The 24,130-nt window shown below is 42.2% G+C and overlaps 1 long non-coding RNA gene across 1 annotated transcript; it reads left to right on the plus strand.

The window, feature by feature from the left end:
• Positions 1-15,088: 15,088 nt before the first annotated feature.
• LOC146438636 (uncharacterized) lies at positions 15,089-23,447 on the plus strand. The gene is made up of 4 exons (XR_014851868.1): positions 15,089-15,856; positions 17,154-17,462; positions 21,438-21,552; positions 22,578-23,447. It is a non-coding gene; the product is annotated as an uncharacterized LOC146438636 (long non-coding RNA).
• Positions 23,448-24,130: the final 683 nt, after the last annotated feature.

Raw genomic sequence — 24,130 nt, forward strand, 5'->3', positions numbered from 1 at the left:
TCTCCCTTCTTTCCCAAAAGACTTTATCAGGAATCAGGATGGAAAGCTTTCCTGATGGAAGGCTTCCCTGCCTGGCAGAAACACACGATTATATCCAATCCTCAAGCCAAACCATCAATACCTGATGGATGAGCCTGTGTCCCTCGGGTGTGAGGAGCTCCAGCAGATCACCCACAGGTCAGCCCGTTGAGCAGCCAGGGATTATCCCAGGACAGCAAATTGAGGGAGAGGAAATGCTTGTTGCAGGCTGGTGTTTCACAGAGATAACAAACACTCGCTGCCTCCAGACTGGGAGGGTTGCAACCTGCTCCACAGAGAGGAAAAAGACCATCTTTTAGCCTGTCAGCAGTGAGGAGGCAGATGGTCTTTTATGCACTAATCTTTTTCTACACCCCTGGAAAATCAAGGGATTTTGTCAGTGAGACACTACACGGCCAAACTAACTTAAAAGGACGTATTACAAAACTATTTGGGTCATTATGGATTAGGCAAGATTCCCACTTCTCTGGGAAACTAAACATCCCTTTAAAAAAGAGCTGTGTCAGGCACAATCCTCTTTGATACACTCTGTCCTGCCTTGGCACCTCACAAGGGACTGTGAACAGAGAGAGCCTGATGCTCCTCTCTGCCACATCAGTGACCATTGGGGTAATTCGTTAATTGGGAAGACACTTTGGCATCAGGCTCAGAGTCCCTGATGAGATTGTTCTTCGGGAGCAAATACTACTCAAGGATGCATATTATACAAAAACTTGAACAGCAGCCTCTAATTTCCCCCTTTTTCTTCTGCCTCCTCTTCCCAGGTGGGTTCTAAAAGACATTGGAAATCAAGTCTCCAGAGGTGAAAAGCTAAAGCACCAGAGTGTGTTGGCTGACTTGTCTTATTTGCTTCTCCCAGCCTCTCCCTCTTGTAACAGTTTAATTTATTACTTTTGAAATCCCATCCTTGTTGATCCCATTCATATTGGGAAAGGAAAATATTAGAGTTGAGCAAGTAATTTCACAGTGACTGACATTACACAGTGAATTCTCTGTACTTCACAGCCACCTTTTCTGAAATCTGATCAGAGAATCATAGAATTATTTGGGTCAGGAGGGACCTTAAATTCCATGTAGTTCCAGCAGGGACACTTTCCACTGGACCAGGTTGCTCTCAGCCCCATCCAGCATGACTTTGCCACAGCTTCTCTGGACAGCATGAGATGTCAGGCGCTGCTCAGGGATATTAAAATGTAATCTAGATTGTGTGTTTATCAGTGGCTCTAAAAGTTGCATGGCCTTGATTCACATCTGGATGACCACAACCAGCCAAACAGTCCATTTCTACCATCCACTGCCACAGGTCACTTTGGAGTTCACTTTATTCATTGCTCTTGATCTGTGTATTTTTTCTCAGCTTTACAGAATTTAAAGCCAGAGGGTTTTCTGGAGTCATCTAATTCAAGTTTTCCAAATTTCACCTGGTTTCTCCCGAGTAAATTCGGTAACTTTTGTTGAATGAAATAAATGTGGAAATAAAATGAAGCCAGGATGAAAGAAACCATTCTGTGAGCCTAGGAGGTAAAAACCCAGCTTTGTTACAAGTCTGTGCCTTCACAGCACCAATTCCAGCTCTCCCTCTGAGACTCTCAGTGTCTTGCTGGGTGAGAAACAAGGTGTGTTATCCCTGTTTCAGAGAGATGCCTGCCAGCCAGTGGGGCAGTGCCTGTGAGGCTGGCCAGCTGCCACCAGATAAATTGTCTAGTGTCAGTTCTCCCTGTCTTTTCAATTCAGAGAGTGCTAATTCCCTTCACCACCCCGAGGATATTGAATTCTCTCCGAATCTCCTACCTCCTCCCCTTCAAACCTCTTTTGGGATTGACTGAGTTGCAAAAGTCAGGAGAGGATGGAGGGAGAAGCAGAGCTGGGTTTGTAGACATAATGAATGCAAACATGACTGAGGAAGGAAGGAATTCAGTTAATGGAAGAATGTTTATCTTTATTCATTAAGCTCTGGGGGGGAGAAGAAATCACACAAAGGAATAAAGCTCATCTCTATTATATTCATTTGTATTCTCAAGCAATACGACTTTGGGACTGATCCTCAACCAGGGTCAGTACCTGGCCCTGCCCATATTAGATTTCTATTTATATCTCAATTAAAAAAAAAAAATGAAGGGTGAATCCTTGCTGAACTGCAGATCAAAAAGCCCCCAGGTAGATGTTTAAAATATTTTTTTATTTCTTTCTAGGTAAGCATTTGGGAATTCTGATTGGCCTAGTTTTAAGCTTTATGTTTATAGCTTTATATATTTTTGGGAGCTCTACACTGGCAGCAGCCACCCTAAAGTTCCAGTTCTCCTTATAGTCCCACCTTTAAGAGCTCAATATTTGCTGTGAATTTATTCCCCTTTTGTCTTTCCCTGTGAAACACCAGTTTTTCTTCCCACATTCTGCTTTCACAAGCCCTGCAGTAGCATTCTCAGAAGCACTTGCACTTCACTTGGGTGGAGGAAAGACCACACAGCTGTGATTATCAAATAAATTACAGGCAGGAAGTAATCAGATAGAGACAAAGCTATTTTGCTGGTAGACCAAAGTGGAAATCACAGCAAGCCTTGCAGAACAGGTGGGGAACAAGTTGGAAGGAGGCAGTAGTGGCTCCTTATGCAAGGGTGAAAAACCAGCTCCAACATCTCTACAAAGTATTCTTTCTAGAAAGGGGCATTTTGGTGTTGTCTGATATTCCCATATTGCCCAGAGCCTATATGGGGAGCAGAGGCTGGATTGGAGGCATTGTTTTATCTCAAATAGAGGCACTGAATTTGAGATTGGCAGGAGGTGCTCTGTGATCCAATACACTCAATAGGGAAGCACTGTTAAGGTCATAGAAAATTAGAATGTCCAGAATTGCTGCAGCTCCTGGCCCTGCACAGACACCCCAACAATCCCACCTTGTGCATCCCTGAGAGGATTTTACAAACACTCCTGGAGCTCTGGCAGCCTCAGGCTGTGCCCATTCCCTGGGGAGCCTGGGCAGTGCCCAGCACCCTCTGGGGGAGGAAACTTTCCTGATTCCCAGCCTAACCCTCCCCTGGCACAGCTCCTGCCAATCCCTGGGGTTCTGGCACTGTCCCAGAGAGAAGCTGTTGGTGCAGGAAAAAGAAAACAGATTTTATCAGCTGTGTTTGCGGTACTCCTTTTCTGGGATGCCCCAAGAAGAGTTAAACCAGCACTGACTCTAACAGAGGACATATGTTTTACAACATCTCTTTCTCTGAGGAGCAATGACTTGCAGAGGTAAAGGGCTTTTCCTCTGCATTACATTGCTGCACTGATGTAACTGTTCGCTGCATCTGTGCTGCAGAAAGCATAAACCCACATTATAGGCATCTGCAGCAGTGAGAAAGTGACACATTTCAGTGTGTTCACACCCCCAGAAAAATGAGGCTTCTGCTGCAACAGCCACACAGGATTAGCTGCATTTTTCTTTAAAAGACAAATTTTAGGTGACTGGCAATTTGGATCTCTGAAGGACCGAAGGCAACTCAAATTCAAACATGCAAAGCTGAGCTGCAGATGTAGCAGTCCAAGTAGTGACAACCCCAAGATTATTTCAATAAAAAGGCAGGAAATTCTTTCAGGATCTGATGGTCTGTAAGCACAGCAGCACATTGTTGCACAGATCAATTTACAGGTAATTATAATTACTGTAATAACAGTAGTTACTTACCAAGAAGAAATATTTTTTGTTAATATTTGCTCAAAGCAAGCCAACTATGCAATACGTGATTTATGTAATATGCCGCCAGTCCAAATTATTGATTTCATTTTTAAATGAGTGAGAATGTATACCTGAGTTCTCAGCTGAGACCTAGTAAAAAAAAAAAAAAAAGGAAAAGAAAAAAAAAAAAAGGCCAACCTTAATTCCTGCTTTCTGTTCAGAAATGATGTGGGATTTTTCAATCAGACTTGCTGCAAAATCAGAATAGCAGCACATGCCCCATTGTGTGGTGTGCATTGACAGGAAAATCCCAAAGATAAAATCCTGCTTAGTGACTTATTCACAAAAGGGAGGAAATGCAGAATCACATTATTTTTAATTTTAAAGTGCTGAAGAATTTGAACAATAAGTGTTAGGTTATAATGTATTTGAAAAGATATTACCAGAAATGAAGGCACTGTGGGAAAATTTCCCCTGACTTCCAGGGAAGGGAATCAGCACAGAATAAAGTCCACAATCTCTCTGCCTTAACTCTCTGTCACCTCAACTATCCATTTAATAATTTTTCCACCTTAATAGCTCTGAGGTTTCTCTTTTACCTTCAAATTGCCCAAGAAACTTTAATCATTGCAGGGATTACAATAACCGTTTCGAATTAATGCTGTAATTCAGTGCACGCAGGTTGGCAGAAAACATTATCACTCCTCCTGAAATGAAAACTGCACAGCCTCAAGTGTAGTGTTGTTATCATTTTACTGTAATTAACTACTGAAGATTTGACTCAAATTTACCAAGACATGGGTCAAGGTAATTGCCTTGTTGCTTAGCAAGAGAGAAGGAGAACTCAGTAGGGTTACTGGAGCAGCAGCTACCTATGGTTAATAAAGATTTTGAAATCCTGGTTTGCTGCTACCCACACAGCTTCAAAAATATGATTTCTCACAGCCTGCAGAGTTGCAGGAACAATGATTTGTTTCCAAAACTTCTGCAGATGAACAATGAAGTCTTTGCAATTAAGTCCAAAGGTGACAAAAGCAACACAAAAAGCTCTGTAGGCTGAAGATTTCCAGTCTGTATCTCCTTTGTTTACTCAGAACAAGGTGATTAAACACCAGATGAGCTTTCCTTTTGGTTTGTTTTTTTTTAAATAAAAAAGGAAATCACATGTTGCAAAATGTAAGCTTATTTTCTAAAGGGATCAAAGAGGCAATCCCTAAATGGAACATTATGAGTCAGACACCCAGTTAGTTTTAAGGATTTAGTTCTTGCTGATACAGATATTTTACTGCTTATAGTGATTTAGCAGTATCAGTATAAAGGGGGAGGTGTTGGTTTGGGTTTTGTGGCATGCTTTTAGCTTGGTTTGGGTTTTTGTTTTATTGTTAGTTCTATTTCTTGGGGGGTTTTTTAGAACTTTTTTTCAGGTTAGACAAATCCCTTTTCCACTCAGGCAGGAACAAGGATGTCAGTGTCACTGTCTTGGTGTGAATTCCCAGACCTGAAGGGTTTAATTTACCCTTTGTCAGCAACTCCTTGAGAATTCAGAGTTCCATTCCCTGTGTCAGTGGAATTTAGGTTGCTTGAAGACAGATTTGAACTACATCTGTGAGAAAACACCTGAGCTTAGAAATCACATTTACCAATCAATGTAAGGATGGCTCCATCAATCTGTGATTTGTCAGCTCTGCAGGTGGAATCCCACCTGAGAGGGGCAGAATCCACCCTCCCCTGCTGCCCATGCTGGGGAATCAGCCCAGGAGATGTGGTATAGAGGAACTTAATTAGGGATGTGCCAATTAATACCCAGATCTGCACTGATCATCTTTGCTAACACAAAGAGCAGATAAATTCACCTCCATACGCAGAAACATAAAGGACCCAACCAAAGCTGTAAAACTCATTTCCCTAGCAGTCAAGTTATTTCTCCAAGAGACTGTAAAAGAAAAAGAAAGAGGAGGATGCTGCTTTTTCAGCCTTGAAAAGTGCAGAGGTACCTGAGATGCCTGAGGGAAAATTCTGGAAGCACCTGGAGGTTCATGTCCTCCTGATTCTAGTCAGATGTCACATCAGCTGAGCTGCACGTGGGTTTTTGGCCCACCATTCCTTCATGGAAAGGAATATTTAAATTACCAAAGCTGAATGAAAAAGTGGCTGGAAATGAGAACTGTGTGAGCTGGATCTGTTTTTTCTGAAGGAAAATTCTCTACCTATCACAGACCCCTGCCTTAGGATGAGAAGCAAATCCTCCAGAGCTGCTCTTTTCCCTACAACAGCCATTGGGAGTCCAAATAATCACTTTGAAAGGTGCCAAATTTTTGGAGAGCTGCAACAGCTCAAGAATAAATCTGATCCCCTGAGTGACCCATGCCAACCCTTTCATCTTCACTGTCCTCTGCAGCCCCTTTGCATTGCCACATAGACTGGATAATCCTAATACTTGAGGGAATCCCATAGATCCAGGAGGACCATTTATCCATAATTTCCTCCTCCTGTTTCTAGCTTTCATCATGTTTCTGGGATACACACTGGTGGAGTAGTTTTATATTCCTTCCCCCTACCAGAAGCTGGCTGCAAACAGATTTTTCTCTCTGTAATATAACCAAATAAATTAGCATCCAAAAGAAATTTCTATCAAAGGCTGCAAGCCTAGAGGCACAGGAAAATTGGTATTACTGCAGAAGACAATTATTTGGTTTAAGACGGATAAAGATTCTGCAGGGATTTGATACTAGCTTAAAATTTGCAGGGGTGTTATAGCTATAAATCAGGAGGAAAGTAAAAAGCCTCAGATGGTCCAATTTGCTGACAATTTTACCTCCACATTTATTTTAGAAAATATATCTAATAGCAAACAAGGTTTGTTACTGCTGGGTTTGTCTGTACTGCAGTAGCATCTAAAATACTGCTGGAAGCTTTCCAAATCCAGAATAAGTTTCACTATCTCTCTGAAAATGTGCTTTTCCTCTCTTTCATGCACCTGAGAGGAGTGTGGCATGAGAAAGAAATCTCATCAATGGACCAAATATTGCAGTCCTGACCTGGAGCAAGTCCTGGAATCTGGGTTCTAGTCCAAATTTTGGAAAAGCAATTAATTACTGCAGGTGCTTCAGGTGCTCAGCTAGAGACACCTTGAAGAAGGCTGAATTTTAGAATGTGCCATGCTCTGAATATAATTAGTGGTTTTCAAAAGCCTTGGCTTTACTGGTGCTCTCTGATGAGGAAAGAATCTTAGATTCCTGTGGATGGATTTATTTTATCAGTGGTTTGGGGTTTATTTATTTGCTGGTCTGCTATTGTTTGGGTTGGGTTTTTATGGAGACCAGGACTGAAAGGTCATTCCTAAAAGGCTATATTATATGTTTTGCTTTAAGCATTTGTTCTACTGAACAGTAATATTTACAACATCCAAGCATAGAATATTTTGGTTGAAATGAAAGCTGAAATGTCACTCTTGATAGGGGTTTGAGTGTGTTCCCTTTCCCTTTAAACCATCCATTTTTCAGTCAAAAAAGAGCTCTTACATAGATCTGTGGTCTGTTCCAGCAGGCTAGATCCACATAATTCACATGTTGGCATCAGAATTTTATTTCTCCCATAGAATTAACCACTCAATCATCAAATAATGCAGTGCAACAGAATATATTTGACATTTTTAATACATATCCCTTTTATTTCAGATAAGCCTAATTACACTCTGCTGTACCCTTTCAAGACACATAGTACAATTTTATTCTCCTAAGCACAGTGCTCTGAAAGAAGCCTGACCTGAGATTTATAAAATTTCACCATAATTTCAAAAGGCACACAGCTGCCTGCATTCTCCCCTGATACTAAGCTTACCTTCTTGTATCATTTGTCATCATTTCCTGGCTGGAAAAAAAAGAGAAATCCACTTGGGAATTTATATAAAAAGGACATGGATTTGTAAGTCTTAAGTTACCTTTTTGGATTGAATTCTATGTCCCTCTAGGCAGGTAGATGACACCAACTGGGCTTTCCTTGTTGGCTGCTGAAGTCACTCTCTCCTAGAAGGCAGCAGGCTGGTCAGGAATGATTTGGTGCTGCCCTGCTGGCTCTGTCAGATCACTTCCCTGTCTCACACCTGCCTTAATTTGCCTCCATGAGGATCTGCTCTGTGATTTTCCCAGGCACACAGGTGGGGCTCAGTGGTCTGCAATTCCCTGAGTCTTCCTTTCTATCCTTTTAAAATAGGGTTGTCAACTTCTGGCAGCTGCTTTTGACACTGCAGCCCTCAGTACACAGATTATAGATGAGAAAAGAGACCTCAGCCTTGCCTTGAAAATCTCTGAACCCCTTTCAGGTTATCTCAGGATTGACAACAGCCCATATTCAGAAATCCATGATCCTTGCCTCAAAAATCCACACTGAACTGCAAACATGAACACACTCTGCTCTGAAAACCAGCAAAGGAAGAGAAGTTGTCTTCTTTTACAAGAATCTCCCTGTCATTCAGGCTGTGGGATGGTCTCCAGTTAAAGAGGGATCCTAACTTAGGGAATCCTTGTGAAGTCTGGGAAGCTGAATCTGGGTCTCCCTCTGTCAGCTCAACAGCAGTTGAGGATCTGCCTTGCTACCCTGCAGTGCTGCAGTCCTGGGAATGTGGAAAAGGTCACCCCTCACCCCAGTCCTTCTCTTCTTGTTTTCTTTCATCTGTTCTTACCCTGCTTTTTATCTGGATTTCCTTTTATTCCGTTTCTACTGCAGGACTCAGCCGCTCTGTTGGCTGCAGACGAGAAAATCCTTGTGATGCCACAGTCAAAGAGATTTGACACTACAGCGTTAGGGCAGCGGCTGGGAAGGGCAGAGTGAGGCAGCACAGATCCTGGATGTCAGATAACACTAGCTAAGGGTAAAGTTTGACATAATTTTAGCATGTTTTTTGTCTTTCAAATCAAGCTTTACCCCACACTCAAGCCCTACACTTCATATTGTACACATCATATCTGTGCTCTTAAGGTTTATTTTGTTTAATAAACCCTTGTGACTTTCTCTTTTCAGCCCCCACCGTGGAGCCTCAAAAAAGTAGAGAGAAAACTGTTGCTTAACTCTTGAGAACTGTAGCCCTTTTTTCTCCTCATCTGTAGTCATCTATTAACTCCCACATTCATTAAGATAAGGATTTTAAAGCATGCAGACCTAATTGCACCTTCTTTCACGGTTAAGTGTCCAAGTCAGTGCATTTTCAGAGTGATGAGCCTCTGTGAGTTTAGATCAAGCAGTTGCTTATCTTTGTCATTAAACCCCATTGTTTAGGGTGTTTTTAATCTTGGATTGCATTTTGCACAAGCAATTATGACCTGAGGCCAAACTTTACAAGAGAGATGCACCAAGCTTGGCACCACTCCTGTGTTTAGCAGACAGATAAAAGGATCCCATTTTCAACGTTGTTGAAGACCCTTAAATTCTAGGGATGTTTCTGGGATCTCCAAATGCTAATTACAACAAAAATTCACGCAATGTTTAGACAGACTGACTAAGGTACCTCATTTCTGTTGCCTAAATCCAAACCTAAACATTCATTTATAAAAAAAATCCCTTTTTATTTTTTAAGTACCTTGCTAGTGCGTGGTGAATAATTTGATGAAAATGGAGGCTTTTATTCAATTACATTCATACAATTTGCCCAGTTTGTATCTTTTTCAAGCCTCAGTATAATTGCCTATGCTTTATTCCTTCCCTGCAGCTGTGTTCCTGAATGTATTTCATGGATTGTTGAAGTGCATTCCCAAAATGTCCTCTAAGGATGTTCAATCTTACTTAAGCAATGAATTAAATTTTTTTCACTGCGTCGTTGTTATATTGGACAAGAAGATATCTATTTGTCAAGATGTCTTGATTTCTTAACTTTTTTGAGCTTTTGGGTCATCCGTTTCATCAGCTGTTGACATCTGGACTATACTAAACCCCAGAAAAAAGAAATTACAGTGACATTCACATCTGCTTAGGCCTTGTTAAAGCTCTTGAGTGGAGTCCTTCTTGCAAAGAGTGCACTTCTGAGATACTTGTTTTTACAGAATAATCAGTCCAAAAGGCCTCTCTGCTCCCAGGACTTTCAAGATACTTACAGTGAGGAACATTTTCTTGACAGAGAATCACAGGAATATGGGATGGTTTGGATTGGAAAGGACCTTAAAAACCATCCAGTTCCTACCCTGTACCATGGGTAGGGACAAATTCCACTATCCCAGGCTGCTCCAAGCCCTGTCCAACCTGGCCTTGGACACTTCCAGGGATCCAGGGGCAGCCACAGCTTCTCTGGGCACCCTGTGCCAGGGCCTCCCCACCCTCACGAGTAAAAAATGTTTTACTAATATCTCATCTAAACCTACACTCTGTCAGTTTGAGGCCATTCCCCTTGTCCTGTCACTCCAGGTCCTTGGAGTCTCCCTCCATCTTTCCTGTAAGTTACCTCAGGCACTGCAAGGCCACAATGAGGTCACCCCAAAGCCTTTTCTTCTCCAGGCTCAACAATCCCAACTCTCCCAGCTTTTCCTCCCAGCAGCGCTGCTCCATCCCTCTGATCATCCTGGTGCTACTGCATTTGCTCCAGCAGCTCCACATCCTTCTGACTCTGCAGGTTGGGTCTCACCTGAGGGGGCAGAGGGTGAAAATCCCAATCCCTTTCTTCTGCCCACACTGTGGGATCGGTCCAGGGCACTGTGTGTTCTTGGCTTTGGGGACACACAGCTGGGGCATGTCCAGCCTCTTGTTCTACTGTGCCATTTTTTGCTTCACGACACAGAAAAAAAATTACCAGTTGTGCCTTTCATGTTTAATTTTATTCAGGTTTCTTTGCCATGAATTAAAAACAGATTAAAGGCATTTCCACTTTTCCAAGGTTCCAAGGCACTCACCCAGCCCTGTATTTGTACATTTGTTATTAGCTGTAGTTAAAACATCACTGGCTGAGCTCAGGTTAGTAGATAGAAGCCACAATAAATACATTTGGATATTTTGAGCGAATGTAAAGGAACACTCTGCAAGCATCTAAACCTCCAGCAGCTCTTTTTAGCCTGACCAGAGCAGTAAATTAAAATCCCAAACCCCAACTATGGAATATAAACACTTCCATATCAAAGCCTTTTGTTCTGAAGGGACTTATGTCTGAGACTTCTGTAAATGTTCCTTCTCCCTCGGGACAACTGACTTATATCAGGCAGCAAAGATCCTCAAGGAAGCATTTATCCAGTGAGTTCTGCCTGTGCCCTTCTTATCTCCCATGGCTTCATGCATCTTGCTGCCACATCCAGCAGCTGAAGGCCATACATCATCCAATATTCCAGCCAGCAGAAGCTTTATATCAGATGGAGACACTGGAACAACATCCAGGATATTTGCAATGCACCCTCAGTGCAAAGGGATTGTATCAGTGGGGGAATCAGAACATTATTATTGTTTAAAACAACCTGTAAATGTTAGGACAGCTTGTTCACCAGCAGCATTGTGCCCCCAATCCAGTGACAGGTTTGATCTGTTATCTTTAGATCCCAGCTGGATTTTCAGAGCTGGCTGTTGACAGCATATTAACTTTGTTATGCTTTTCAAGTTAGCTGCAGAAAGTCGACAAGGAGATTTTGGGGGTTTAACACAACATTCTTTGCATAGCTGCACTCACGTTTATTTTAATTTCAGCCTTAAAGAAAGGTTATTTCAATGCACAGCAGTGGAGAGCAGGTTGGCAGACCTAAGAGAGGATCACAGTGAACAGAAAACAAATGTGCTGGTGGGACAGAGGGGCTCAGAGGTGGCTTGTGCAGATCTCAGCCAGGTTTGAGTACACAGTAAAAGCACATTAAAAACCTTTCATCCACTTTTCCAACCAACCAGGTTGCAAAAATATTTTCTTCATCACTCAGCAGCCTGGAAAGAATCTGATTGCTTCTGAAATTAAGTGCTCAAGGGCTTTGTCACACCCATCTCAGGCAGTGGATAAGACTCCCTTTCTCCACAGCAGTGGGACACCAGTCAGGGTTGGGGTTTTTTCTGTGATGTGCTTGCAATGCTTTGTCTGAGTTTTAGCCACATTAAGGGGAACTGTGGAAATAGTACAGCTCTACTGACACTTTAGGCCCCACTCCAGGTGAATGTAAAAGAGCCAGAAGTGAAATTCAACTCAAAAATCATATTTTCTTATCACAATCCTAACTTATTTTTTGACGACTAACATAGGAAAAAGTAAGGTAATATTTTTGCTGTCTGTAAGAATAACCATGAGTCTCTGAGTTCACATTATACACCTTAATCATTCCAACAGCCAGTGTGATTTAAGAATGACCTGGAGCAGCACAATATTTGAAATTATGCCCCTGGCAGCAGGGATGTACATCCATACCAGAACCTGACAAGTTTTATCTCCACTGCAGGGGAGAGTTTAACTTTGCATCACTCCCACATGACATGACAGGACATTCTACTGAGTGTTCTTGAACCTCATTTCCTCTCTGCTAAGATCCCACTGCCTTACCTATTGAAGCTTCAAGGGGAAAAAAAGCAAAAAGGACAACATTTACAGCCCCTCTTGCTCCAGGAATGCAGAAAAAAAACCCACATTATCATTTTTGTCTGTGAAGCAGTATGTAGATTGATTCACAGGCTGTCCTGCAGAGAGTATCAGAGGAAGGCAAAGCTCTCCTTTGACTAGTGAAAGCAGCAGAAAGCCTTGAGAATTTACAGCAAAGACCACTCATTTATGTATATGCATCTAAAAGCTCAGTGCCTGGCCTAAGGTCATTGTCTGGGTTCTCAGCAGTCAATGGAAAAGGATTTTGGCACCTGTGCAAGTGTGATTGATCCAATCCTTAGATATTGATTTCAAATAGGTGGGATGTTTTCTCTCTCGTGCACTGCAGATGAACTGGGTTATACAAAAAGCTGCAGTAATGCTATTTCAGTATCTGTATTTCAGTATCTCTGCATCCCTGTGTAGATAACACTGTCTGATGGCCTGGCAGAGCAGGGCTGTGAAGGTGGATTGAAAGAAAAGGCTGAAAATCTTTTCACCCATTGAATGGCTTCTGCTGGCTGCGAGTCAAGCCTTGAGCTTAAATAGAATTGCTTCCATTTGAAAAAAAATAAAAAGATCTGATGTATCATCCAAACAGTAAAGATGGGAGAATAGACACAGAGGAAAAGAGCAGCAACAAGTCCTCAGCAATTCCTTTTACCAGACCTAAGAGAGGTGAGTAGAAAGCTGTGAAAAGAAATCTCATTATTTCTCCTGTTAATATGAATTTTGAGCTGAGGATGGTCAAGTTTTGTGGGAGGCGTTTTCTTTCCACATATTTTTTGAACCCCATTTAATCTGATCTTGTGTAGCTCTCCCATTTCCGTATAAGATGCTTGGTTTTGTTGATTGAAGGTATGTGAGCTTTGGCAGCAACTCCCTGAGGGAGAGACAACAAAATTCACAGAAAACTGGCTCAGCACTGCTCCATACCTAGCAAGGTGAGGTAACCTAAAAGGTGGGTTTGGTTTGCAATACCTGCATTTACCTTCATGTGTTTGTACCTACAGTCCTGCTAAGAAATGATCACCTCAGAAACAGCTTTAGGACACACTCACTGCTCCAATGCCATCATGTTCACCCACCCTGGCAGGGTTAGTGGCTGCTCCATGTCCACAGTTTCCACACTGTCCAGGCTGCACCTCACCTGTCATCTCCTCCTGTGGCATCTAAGGACTCCTAATTCCTCACTTGAATGAGGAAGGGATGGTGAAGGATGAAAAACAAAAGGCAAGCAAGAGCAACGGTCTCAAACTTGCTCTGGAGATGTTTTTCGTACTGTGAAGATGCATTGGAACAGATGGACCATCAAGGGCCTGAGCCAAAGATGATTGAAGACTAGAAACTCTTCCCTTGATCTTGATGAACTTTTCACTGGTCCTGGAAGACTGGACCTCAATCAGAAGACCTCCAATGTGGGTTTCCAGTACGATCAAACTTTTTTCCTGGGCAGGGGAGAGGTTTTTATGGGTCCAGATGAGTCCCTATATCCCATAGCCCTAAAGTTATGAGTTAAACCCGCACTGAACTGAGGGAGCTTATAAAGTTTTGTCAATAACTCCTCTGAAAGTGTGACTGTGGCCACAGCATTCATGGCATCTCTGAGCTGGAGGGCAGCCCTTCTCACTCACTCTTGTTTGAATAATTGGAAAATCCCTCAGCCATTGCTATTTCATGGCCACAGCCACAGTCCTCCCCCGAGCTGCCGATGCTTCATTTCCATTTAATAGGATGAGAGCCATGTGGCTGTGAATCATCTGCTGCTGTCCCTGCTGCCTGAACCTGGGCACGTTCCCTTGTTCCATCAGCCCCAGCTCAGATTGATGGCAGGCCTCACACCTCATTTCCACACGTGAACTTTTTGAGATTGGGAAGATTTCCCTTGCCAGCCTCCTCTGTTCCAGAGGCCAGCCTATCTTTTTATTTTATTATTTTTTTCAGCTGCCATTATGGGCCAGAAATTTTACAGACAGACAAGGTACTGTCATTCCCTAAAGCTTCTATTAACAGTGCTTTTTCTGTCTGACCAAGGTTTTCTGGCACATTTATTTCCACACACGCTCCTGGCTGTGCATGTGTGTGAGGATGCCTGTAAATCACTGTACAACGCTGACTGCACTCCAAGACTGCAATCCCACAGTGCTTTAGCTCAGCTAAACCAGAGCTGCTGCAGTCACTCTCTCTCCTTCACTCCCAGCCTCCCTTTCCCGCCTTCATCTTCAAATTGGCACCAGCAGATTTATTAGAAACATTGGTATTTTGTGCAATATCATGTAGTGAGATAGCTCAGGATGCTGATGCAGTTAGAAACCAGCCAGGCTAGATTTTGGCCACTCCAGTTTTCTTAGCTAGGTCATTTGGATAACAGGATTAAGGTTATAAAGCCATAACACCCAAAGAAGGGCCACAAAAATGGTGAAAGGTCTAGAGGAGAAGCCATATGAAGAGTGGCTGAAGGTTTGTTCAACCTGGAGAAGAGGAAACTGAGGGGAGACTCATCATGGTCTTCAGCATCCTCATGAGGGACAGCAGCAATCTCTGCTCTCTGTGAACAGGGACTCAAGGAAATGGCATGAAGAAGAGGTTTAGGATGGATATCAGGAAAAGGTTCTTTCCCCAAGAAGGTGGTGAGGCACTGAAGAGCTCCCCGGGGAAGTGGTCACAGCACCAAACCTGACCAAGCTCAAGAAATGCTTGGACAATGCTCTCTGGCAAGGGTGGGATTGTTGGGGTGTCTGTGCAAGGCCAGGAGCTGGACTTGCTGGTCCTTGTAGGTCCCTTCCTACTCAGGATATTCTATTCTATGATTCCATGATTATTCTGTATTGAAAAAGCAAGTCAGGAAATGAGACTGTATGGAAACGGGTGGGATTGAGGGCAGAACGACAGCACACCAAATTTGCAGTGGTTTCAAGAGCTTCTCCTCTGCACACTTGGGTTCATGCTTATGTATGTTTATTTCTAGGTACATATGAAAAAATCCACAGATCAAGCATTCCTAGACTGTTATATAAAAGACTGGGAATATAAAAAAACAACATCATAAATAATTTGAAAGATCCCATTGAGAGGCTTTTACAGGAGCTGCAAGATGACAGATCTGTTACCAACCCTGACCTCCCTGAAGGTGTTGTTGGGTGAATACCTCCAGGCACTAATTAATCAGTTGGTGATTAACACTGCCCAGCTCATCAGGAGAACGAGCTGTACCTGGCACCAATTCCCAGCTCTCCATTACCTGTGGGATGGATAGACACAGGTGGCTCTAGCACCTGTGTCTCCTGGTGAGGTGTAAGGACAAGGTCTGGGGTGAGAACATAAAGGGATGGTGAGGAGGCCGCAGCTCTTCTAGGGCTGATGGCAGCTCAGGGTTGGGTTGTGTGGCTATAAACTAAAAAACCACAAGGTCTTAGAGCTGATCCAGCAGAAACTGGGATGCAGCTGTTCTAACCCTGGCTGGATCCAGCTTTTCTGGTGGAGAAGGAGACGATGCTCTTACCGCCATGGGGAGAAGGTCCCTTCACTTCTGCACTTCTTCACTTCTGCACATGGGATACAAATCACCTCCTCCTCCCTGCAGTAGTAGTAGCTCCCTCAAGAGGAAAGCAGCAGTTTCACCATCTTACCAGGTAGACCCTTTTTTCATTTGTGTTTCTCTCTGTTTTCCGTGTTTACTGTGATTTTTTTCCCCTTTTTCTCATGTTTTCTACAGCAGTAATATTCTACTCCTCTGCAAACAACCACTGCTAATATTGATTCATCCTTTATTACAAATGCATTAGTTGTGTTATTTTTGTCTTTGCTATTATTGCCTTTACTTAAGTTTTCACTCCTGTCCCATGACCTACAGCTGAATGAACATTTTGTTTTCTCTCTGCATGAGATGTTTACTCACTTCTCTAGCATTTATCCATCACCTCCCATATAGCAAAGATGCTCTTCCCTTCACTTGTTTTTAGGTTAGCAGTGGTTGTGTATGTAAAAAACAACTTCTATTCCTTATTTCTGAAAGCCAGTAAGTTTTGCCTCATGGGTTGGTAGCTTTTTTTCCCAGTTTTGGAGTCATTTGACAATCAGTGTTTAATAACTGATGTTGATTAATAACTGGAGGATAGTAATCACTGGTGGAATAGGCAAAAATGTCATTATTTTAAAATTATATATTGTACTACAGTTTGACTAAACACTTTAAAAATCACATATATTTGATGGAAAAAAAAACTTCCCGAAGGGTGAATTTAAACTTTCTAAGCAATTAATTTCTTTTTCTTCCTTCTTTTGACTATGGAGATAACATAAGATCTTTTGAGTCTTACTATAAGCCTCTCAGTTAAATGCCTTTAAATGGATGGGCTGAATGAGAAGAAAGATGTGACTCTTACTGAAGAACTTGATTTACACAAGTTCTGAGTTCTTTATTTTTCCTTTTACATTTTCTGTGTGAGAGGATTTTGCCCTTGTTGTTCCTCAGGGGAAAAAATTATATAAGCAGACCAATGAATTAAGAGTGTGAGACTGCATAAAGCAGGAGAAGAAGCACATCTGGGTCCCACCTCCAGAAGAAGCACATCTGGATTTCTCCTCCAGCCAGAGAGATCCCAATGTGCTGCTGAGGGGCGCAGGAGCACAAAGCCAGCAGGGCAGAGAAAGCCAGGGAGTTCTGCTCCAGGTTCTTGAGCTGTTTAATCACTGACATGTTTTTTGGTGTCTTTTTGTCAGCTGGTGGCTTCCTAGGAGTGGTGTGGGAACAGGGCTGCTCTTGGGACATTGTGTGGAGGATTTCCAAACTTTCTTTCCACCTTGTCCAGCTCTCCAAAGCTGCCTCAGCAGGCTTTGTATTTTAAAATACATTTAGATGACCTCTTAGCTGACCTCACAAAGGCAGCTCAGGTCTGCAGAATTTTTTTTTCTCCCCTTTTAATTTAGCACTGGAGCGGCAGCCTCCAAGAATGAAAGCAAACACTTCACTCAACAAATGAATCTGCTCCTAATCTGAGAATCTTCTACTTTCAACAAGCAAGGATAATAACATTTGGAAAACACCTGAATTTCAAGGAAGACCTCCCAATATTTACCTGCTGGAAGTTGCATTAGAGCACCTCTGAACCCCTCTACAATGACAACAAGAGATTACACCAGAGAAAGTTTAGCTGTAGCCATGGGGTCATCAAGCAAGCCAGGAATCAGAAAATGAGTTCAGACTCTTGTTTCCACCCTGCCTCCTCCTCCTGAATGGTAAATATTTCCTGTATTTTATAAGGCCATTTTCCTTGGTCCTTCTTGATCTTGATCTGTCAATCACCTCTAGGTAAATCTCAGGAAAAATGTTCATCCCTTCTAAGCAGGAAGCTCAGAGATTGATCTCTCTACTCCAGTCTCCCTCCAGGCAAACTAACATCTTCTGTGTGATTATGTACCAATTCAAACTCAGCAAGGTCAGAACTGAGTTTATAATCCTTCCCTGTGATCCCTCTGGGCTATCTTCGTTCTCTTTAGCCATTCTTGTGCTCATCCATGAATTCAGACAGCTTGTGTCGTCCTTCAGGCAAAGGATTGTGGTTGAGGGCAAGGAAAAGTTTTCTTAACATACCTGAAAATAAAAACAAACAAAATACCAGCCTTGTCTCCTTGACTTTGAGGCAAAACTCTCATTCAAATTCCCATCACTTGGGGTTCATCTTCCCTAGCTTCAGATGTCCTAGGTGTGTTTAGACATGCCCAGCATCTGTTTTAAGCTAATAACTCCATGAGCAGCTGGAAAAGAGATATAGGGATGCTCCACAGGTTATGTTTTCCTACCCTTTAGACAGGCAGGAAGGCAGGATGCTGTCAGGGCAAATGTAACTGGGACAGGTAAATGTGTTCCTAGAGGTGTTTCTGTTCTCTGAAAATTCTCAAGTCCTCTTGAGGCTGTGTCCTGTCATACTGAACAGTTCTATCCCTTTATTTTCCTCTGTTTCCCAGGGTAATTGTATTCTTTTGGGTTTTTAAATTCTGTGGATAAAATCTTCCTTTCCACAGTACCCAACACAGGAGAATGTCTTCTGGCACTGAAGGTTCTTGGTGCTGAGACAAATAGTCAAGAATTACAGCAGTAGAATAATTTATACTGAAAAATACCTTTACTGTCAAGCCCAACCATTGTCCCAGCACTGCCAAGGCCACCACTAACCCATGTCCCCAAGTGCCACATCCACATGACTTTTGAATCCCTCCAGGGGTTGGGGACTGCACCACTGCCTTGGCCAACCTCTTCCAGGGCTGGACAACCCTTTTGGTGAAGGAACCTTCCCCAATATCCAATCTAAACCTTTTCTGGCACAATTTGAGGCCATTTCCCCATGCTGTCCCTTGTTCCCTGTCCCCCTTCAGGCACTTTTTCTCCAGGCTGAGTCCCCCAGCCCCTCAGCTGCTCCTCACCAGACCTGTGCTCCAGACCCTTCCCCAGCCCATCTCTGAGCATGTCGAGGTGTTGGATGTGGCACTGGATCAAGCACTGCAATTCCATGTAAGAAACTTTCCTTGGAAAGCTGTTGACCTCAACATGCAGCCAAGGATGAATCCAGCTCATGGCTCACTCCTACCTCCCCATCTGTTTTTAGTTTTCTTTGCACTATCTGTGGTTTGTAATTTTTTTCACTGTAAGAAACAACTGTTGCAATATTTTCTGTTCATCTAAATAAGTTTAACAATAAAGGGTTTTTTGCTATAACAGATTACAAGCAACATAATTTCATTTAATATAATCCCACATAGATTTAGTTTCACCAGTCACTTGTTCCATCATTTTCCTTATAGGTTGTTGCCCACAGCTGACTTAGTGGTTGCTTTGACTAAGCTGACATTTTATAAATTATTGCAGTTATCTATGAAGACTTTAAAATATATTGAACATATTTTAATCCAAGTTTGCATGGACTGTTTTGTCTAACCAGCTTGTAATTGAGAAAACCAAATTTCTATGTCCATCAAATAGATTTCCATCCAGAATTTGCTGATATTTGAGTGTTCTTGAAAATGTGATTCAGGCACTTACCTTAATATCGAGTTTGTAGATGGGCTGCATACAGAAATATCAAATGGTCTCATCACAGTAATTGCCTTTGATGGGACTCAGAGTTAAGCACATAATTAAATGCTTTTTGGCAAAAGTAGAAATTAAGCATATTTTTATATACACAAGGGAATTTTAGGCTGATTCTCAGATTATTTGACTTATCAGATATATCCCTTCCCCGTTTGGAACCACTCCAGAACTAGGAATAGCTAATAAAAGGAAGGTGTTTGGTTTGTAATTTAAAAATAAAATTTTTGCAAAATCCTGAAGTAGAAGGCCTGGTAGTGCTAGAACTGAATGGGTCAGGATAAGGGTCTTAACTTTATTTAAATTTTTTTAGGCATTGAGAGATTTCCACTTCTGGGAACCGGTTTGTTGGCTAATGCAAGGTCAGAGCTTGGATGTGATATGCAGTAACCAACTGGTTGGTTTATTTTAGGCCATGGAAAGCCTTACTGGAGTCTTTTTTCAGTCTTTATACATTTTACATTCTCCTGCTCTGATATTCATCATATACAGAATCTAATGCTGAGGACAGAAATGTGTTGTTCACTTGGAGACAATGTGAAGTGAGGGAAATGCAGCTGAAAAGGAGGAGGGGGATTTAAAAGCAGGCAAAATTTGATTGCCTCTATAGGAAATTAAACCCTCAATTTGTCAGCCTAGCAGTGCAAAAAGCTTCCTCAGGCTCCTTAGAAGGACAAAACATAAGGATTTGTTTATTTACTTATATGCACACACATACACAGAGGAGAGTGGAGGTAATTTATGACAGTCAGATGATTCCTGTATTTGTGTCTGAGCTCACCTAGCAGGAAATGCTAAGGTCATTCCCAATTTTGAAGATTAGTGCGAAGCTAATCCTGGGCTGAACTCGAGGCAATTGAAAAAGTTCAACACAAATGTGCTTTGCTGACATTGAGAGAAATTCAAGCAGGGAATTGGCAGACTTGAGTCCATGCCCTCATTAAAGCCCATTTCTCCCACGTGGCTTTGCAAGTTCAGCTTTTTTTTTTTTTAATTTTCCCATCATAAACTATGTTCTTGAGCTGTATCTCCTTGCACCTTGGTAACACTGGAAAGCAGCTAATTCCACAGGGGCAGTGGTTTGTCATGTTCCTAAGCAAAATTTTAAAAAGGAAATTAAAAGCCAAAATCCTGCAGTTAGGTGGATGAACACACATAAGACAATCAAGGAGGGCAGACTCTTCTGAGACTGTGGGGAAGGGAAAAGAGACATAAGTGAATCTGTAGCTGAAATTTCTCATTCCAATATTTTGTTTCTGACAGGTTGACCCTAGCTGGACACCAGGTGTCCACCAAAGCCACTCTGTCACTCTGCTCCTCAGCTGGACAGGGGAGAGGAAATCTAACTGGGGAAAGTGGTTTAATTTATTGCCAACCAAACCAGTGTGGGGAAATGAGAAGTAAAGCCCAATCTTAAAACACCTTCCCTACAGCTTTCCCTTCTTCCTGCACTCAACTTCACTCTGAAATTCTGTCGGAATTCTGTTCTTTGGGGTGGAACAATATCTTGGAATGAAGTGGAGCTGGTCAGTGAGATGAGGTACTTCAGATTAATTTCTACACCCATTGCTGTGTCCTTCCAGCTGCCTTGGATGGGTTTCATCATTAGTAACTCAGTCCTGCAGATTAAATGATTGCCCAATCCCCACCATAGGCTGTACATATGGGAATTTGGGCTCTGAGTTTTGACCCCCTGGACCACAATTCAAATAAATGGCTAAAATACCCCCAAGCAGGCAAAAAGGATTCTCCAACAACCCCTGCTTGACAATTTGACTCTGGGCATTTGCTTAAGTGCCAACATGAGGAACTTCTTCACCTTGAGTCAAGAGAAAAAAGGATTTTTGCCAAAAATGGGTCATCACCTGGAGCAGCTCATGTCCTAGAAAATTCACAATCCCAGCAGAATACAAACAGTTAATTTGACACCTTCTAGAAAGATGTAAGACACATCTGAGCAGAGGTAGCAAAGAGTTGTCAGGTTCTTCTTAAACAAAACAATGCAGCACCAAAACAAAATAACATCTTAGGTCTTCCCAACCATACAAAAAATCAGTGCAGTGTTGCAATAGCTATAGGAAGTACTATTTTTCAGCTGAATTCTGATTTAGCCATATTTCTTCCAGCTCACTAGACACCAGCTTCTGCTGGATCAGACAGGCATGTTCACCACTCCAGTCTGCAAGAAGATAAAGAGCTGTAGGAAACCAAGAATTAAAAACTGCTGGTCCATGACAAAAGGTAAATGCAACACTGAATGAAAGAGAAATGTCTAATGAATATTGTATCTGTAAGGTATGGAGATTGGTCATGTCCTTCTGGAGAAGACAGCTGTTCAAATACCCTTGTCAGGATGATAATGAGCAAGATGACTCTCATGACTGGAATGTTAATGAGCTAAACCACACATTTTGCTGCAAAGTCAAATATCCATGTTATCCCATGGATAGCAGGGATAACAAGTGAGCTGAGCTGTTACTTGTCACCATAGGAATCAGAGAACACCCTGACCATGAGAAGCCAAAGCTCTGAACTACAGATATTTGGGTGTTTTCCTCATCTGTAAGTGCGAAACATTTGGGATGCTCTGGGCAAAATCTGGGGTCAGAATGCCTCATGCCACACATCTCAGCTGATCCTCTGTGACTGTTTTGTTTTATTTATTACCAAAAAAATTAACCTAATAATCTGAGTTGGTTAACAGGAAATTCTTGCTCATTCATATAACAAAATTCTGCACTGGTGAGAGCAGACTGTGATTCATGTTGGGTCTTCAATCAAAGGCAGTGCTTTCCTAGAAGGTAGAGGCAGTGCTAGGGGCTGAGTCTGTCTTCAGAAACAGGAGAAGCCCTGACTATCCCCAAAAGGAGATCGTGTCAGATGGGACATGACAACCACATTTAATAGATCATGCGAGAAATGCTGAGAAATCTCAGTGGCTGATCTTGCCCTACATTCATCATAGGCAAATCCCCAGCAGTTTCTTTTTTCAAGGCTGCCTTTTTCAAGTTAACACTTTCATGAGCGTCGCTTCAAACACAAGATTTCTTGTGAAATTCTTTGCATCCGTAGATGGAAAATGCGAACCAAAATACGCTTCTGATTTATTATTACATACACTCTGACTTTGTAGTGAGGCTGGAGTCTAGTTTCTTGTTTTAAATTAATTGAATAGGACTGTCAGAGAGGGAGAAAGGGATTCTCTGACAGGGGTGGTTGGAAAGACCTGACAGAAACATGGAATTAACTGAGAAACTCTCACCCAGGTATTCCCAGCCCTGAAGCAATGGCCATCTGGCAAAGCCTGAAACATCTCCTGCCACACCTTGTGAAGTCACTCTGGTGTGAAATGCTCAGGTGAGGTGAGGACAGAGAAATGACCACCTGAAAAAAAATCTGATGGAAAGTCAGTGCTGGCAGATGTGCAGGAACCTTTGACTGCAGTAATTCTGATTTTACAGTGATAAAGCAGGTCTCTTCCTGGGTCCCACAGTGCCCTGTGTGGGATTACATTGCTGAGGTGCTGCCACTTGAAACCAGCAGTGAAATCAAGGCAATGGTGAGTGTGGCATTGAGGAAATGAGAAAATACTCTGATGAGAAGGAAAACTTGCAAATGTAACCCAAATGGAACAGCAGGGCAAGAAATTAAATGTCCAGGTTTAAGATATTATTGCTGTATTATTGGCTGTGTCTTTGAGTCTGGCTCATGGCTTTTAAACACCAATTGTTGTCAATAGTAAAAGTGTGAGCTTTGACTTCAAGTGCTCATTCCTTCTCATTTCACAAACTCTTTTCTGCAGCAATTCCATACCCTGGGGTTAGTGTACAGCTTTCAGTTATTTACCCTGTGAAGAACAGCCGTGGATCCTACACAACTTTTTCTCTAATTGAGAAATTTAGAAAAAAGCCTTCTCCCCTGCAAACTCCTTTTCAGAGAAATGAGCATCTTCAGGTGACAGCTCATCTTGTTCTACCTCCTTCCACCATCCCAGGTTGCTCCAAGCCCTGTCCAACCTGGCCTTGGGCACTTCCAGGGATCCAGGGGCAGCCACAGCTTCTCTGGACAACCTGTGCCAGAGCCTTCCCACCCTCACAGGAAAAAACTTCTTCCTAGAAGATCTGCAAGTTCTAAAATTGTTATAATATGCTAATGAATAACCACGAGAGGAGGACTTGTGTGGAACTTGAGATGGTTTTGAACCTGACAAGACATCAGTCCAAATTCCAAAGGTTTAGAGCATCCTGGAGGAGCACAGTCCTGGGACAGATGTGCTAACATGTCCAGAGGTTTTGCTTTTGGTAAGTAGGATGCTTAGAAATATGCCAGTTCTAAAAAATAACCTATTTTCTTCTACATTTCAACATTTATTTTCAATCACCTCATGTAGCAGAGGGAAAAAAAAAAGGAACTCTAAAAGGTGTATTCTGAACTCCCATGAGGGCTCACCTCCACCATGGAACTAAAGAGAAAAGGACTTTTTTTTTTTCTTTTTTTTTAAAGTCAAACCAGCAAAATATGCTACATTTTCACAGGCACTTTGGGGGTGGGAAGCAGAGATTTGGGGAACATGCAGGAGAAATATAACCCTGCCAGGAGACAATGTGCTCTAATTAGATGGCAGCAGGCTTGCAACGTCCTGCTCACATGATTAATATTTTATCCTAACTGGCACCCATCATGCATTCATTTTCTGTGCTTTACAGGTTACAGGCAAGTAAGTTTTCACTTTCCAATGTCTACACGATAATAAATCAAGGTCTTTAGCAAACATTTTACAAAAGAAAATGGGAATTTTTCTTTTTTCTTTTTTTTTTTC

The sequence above is a fragment of the Lichenostomus cassidix genome, chromosome 4, assembly GCF_008360975.1.
Source record: "Lichenostomus cassidix isolate B80296 chromosome 4, HeHo_3.0, whole genome shotgun sequence".
Taxonomy (NCBI): domain Eukaryota; kingdom Metazoa; phylum Chordata; class Aves; order Passeriformes; family Meliphagidae; genus Lichenostomus; species Lichenostomus cassidix.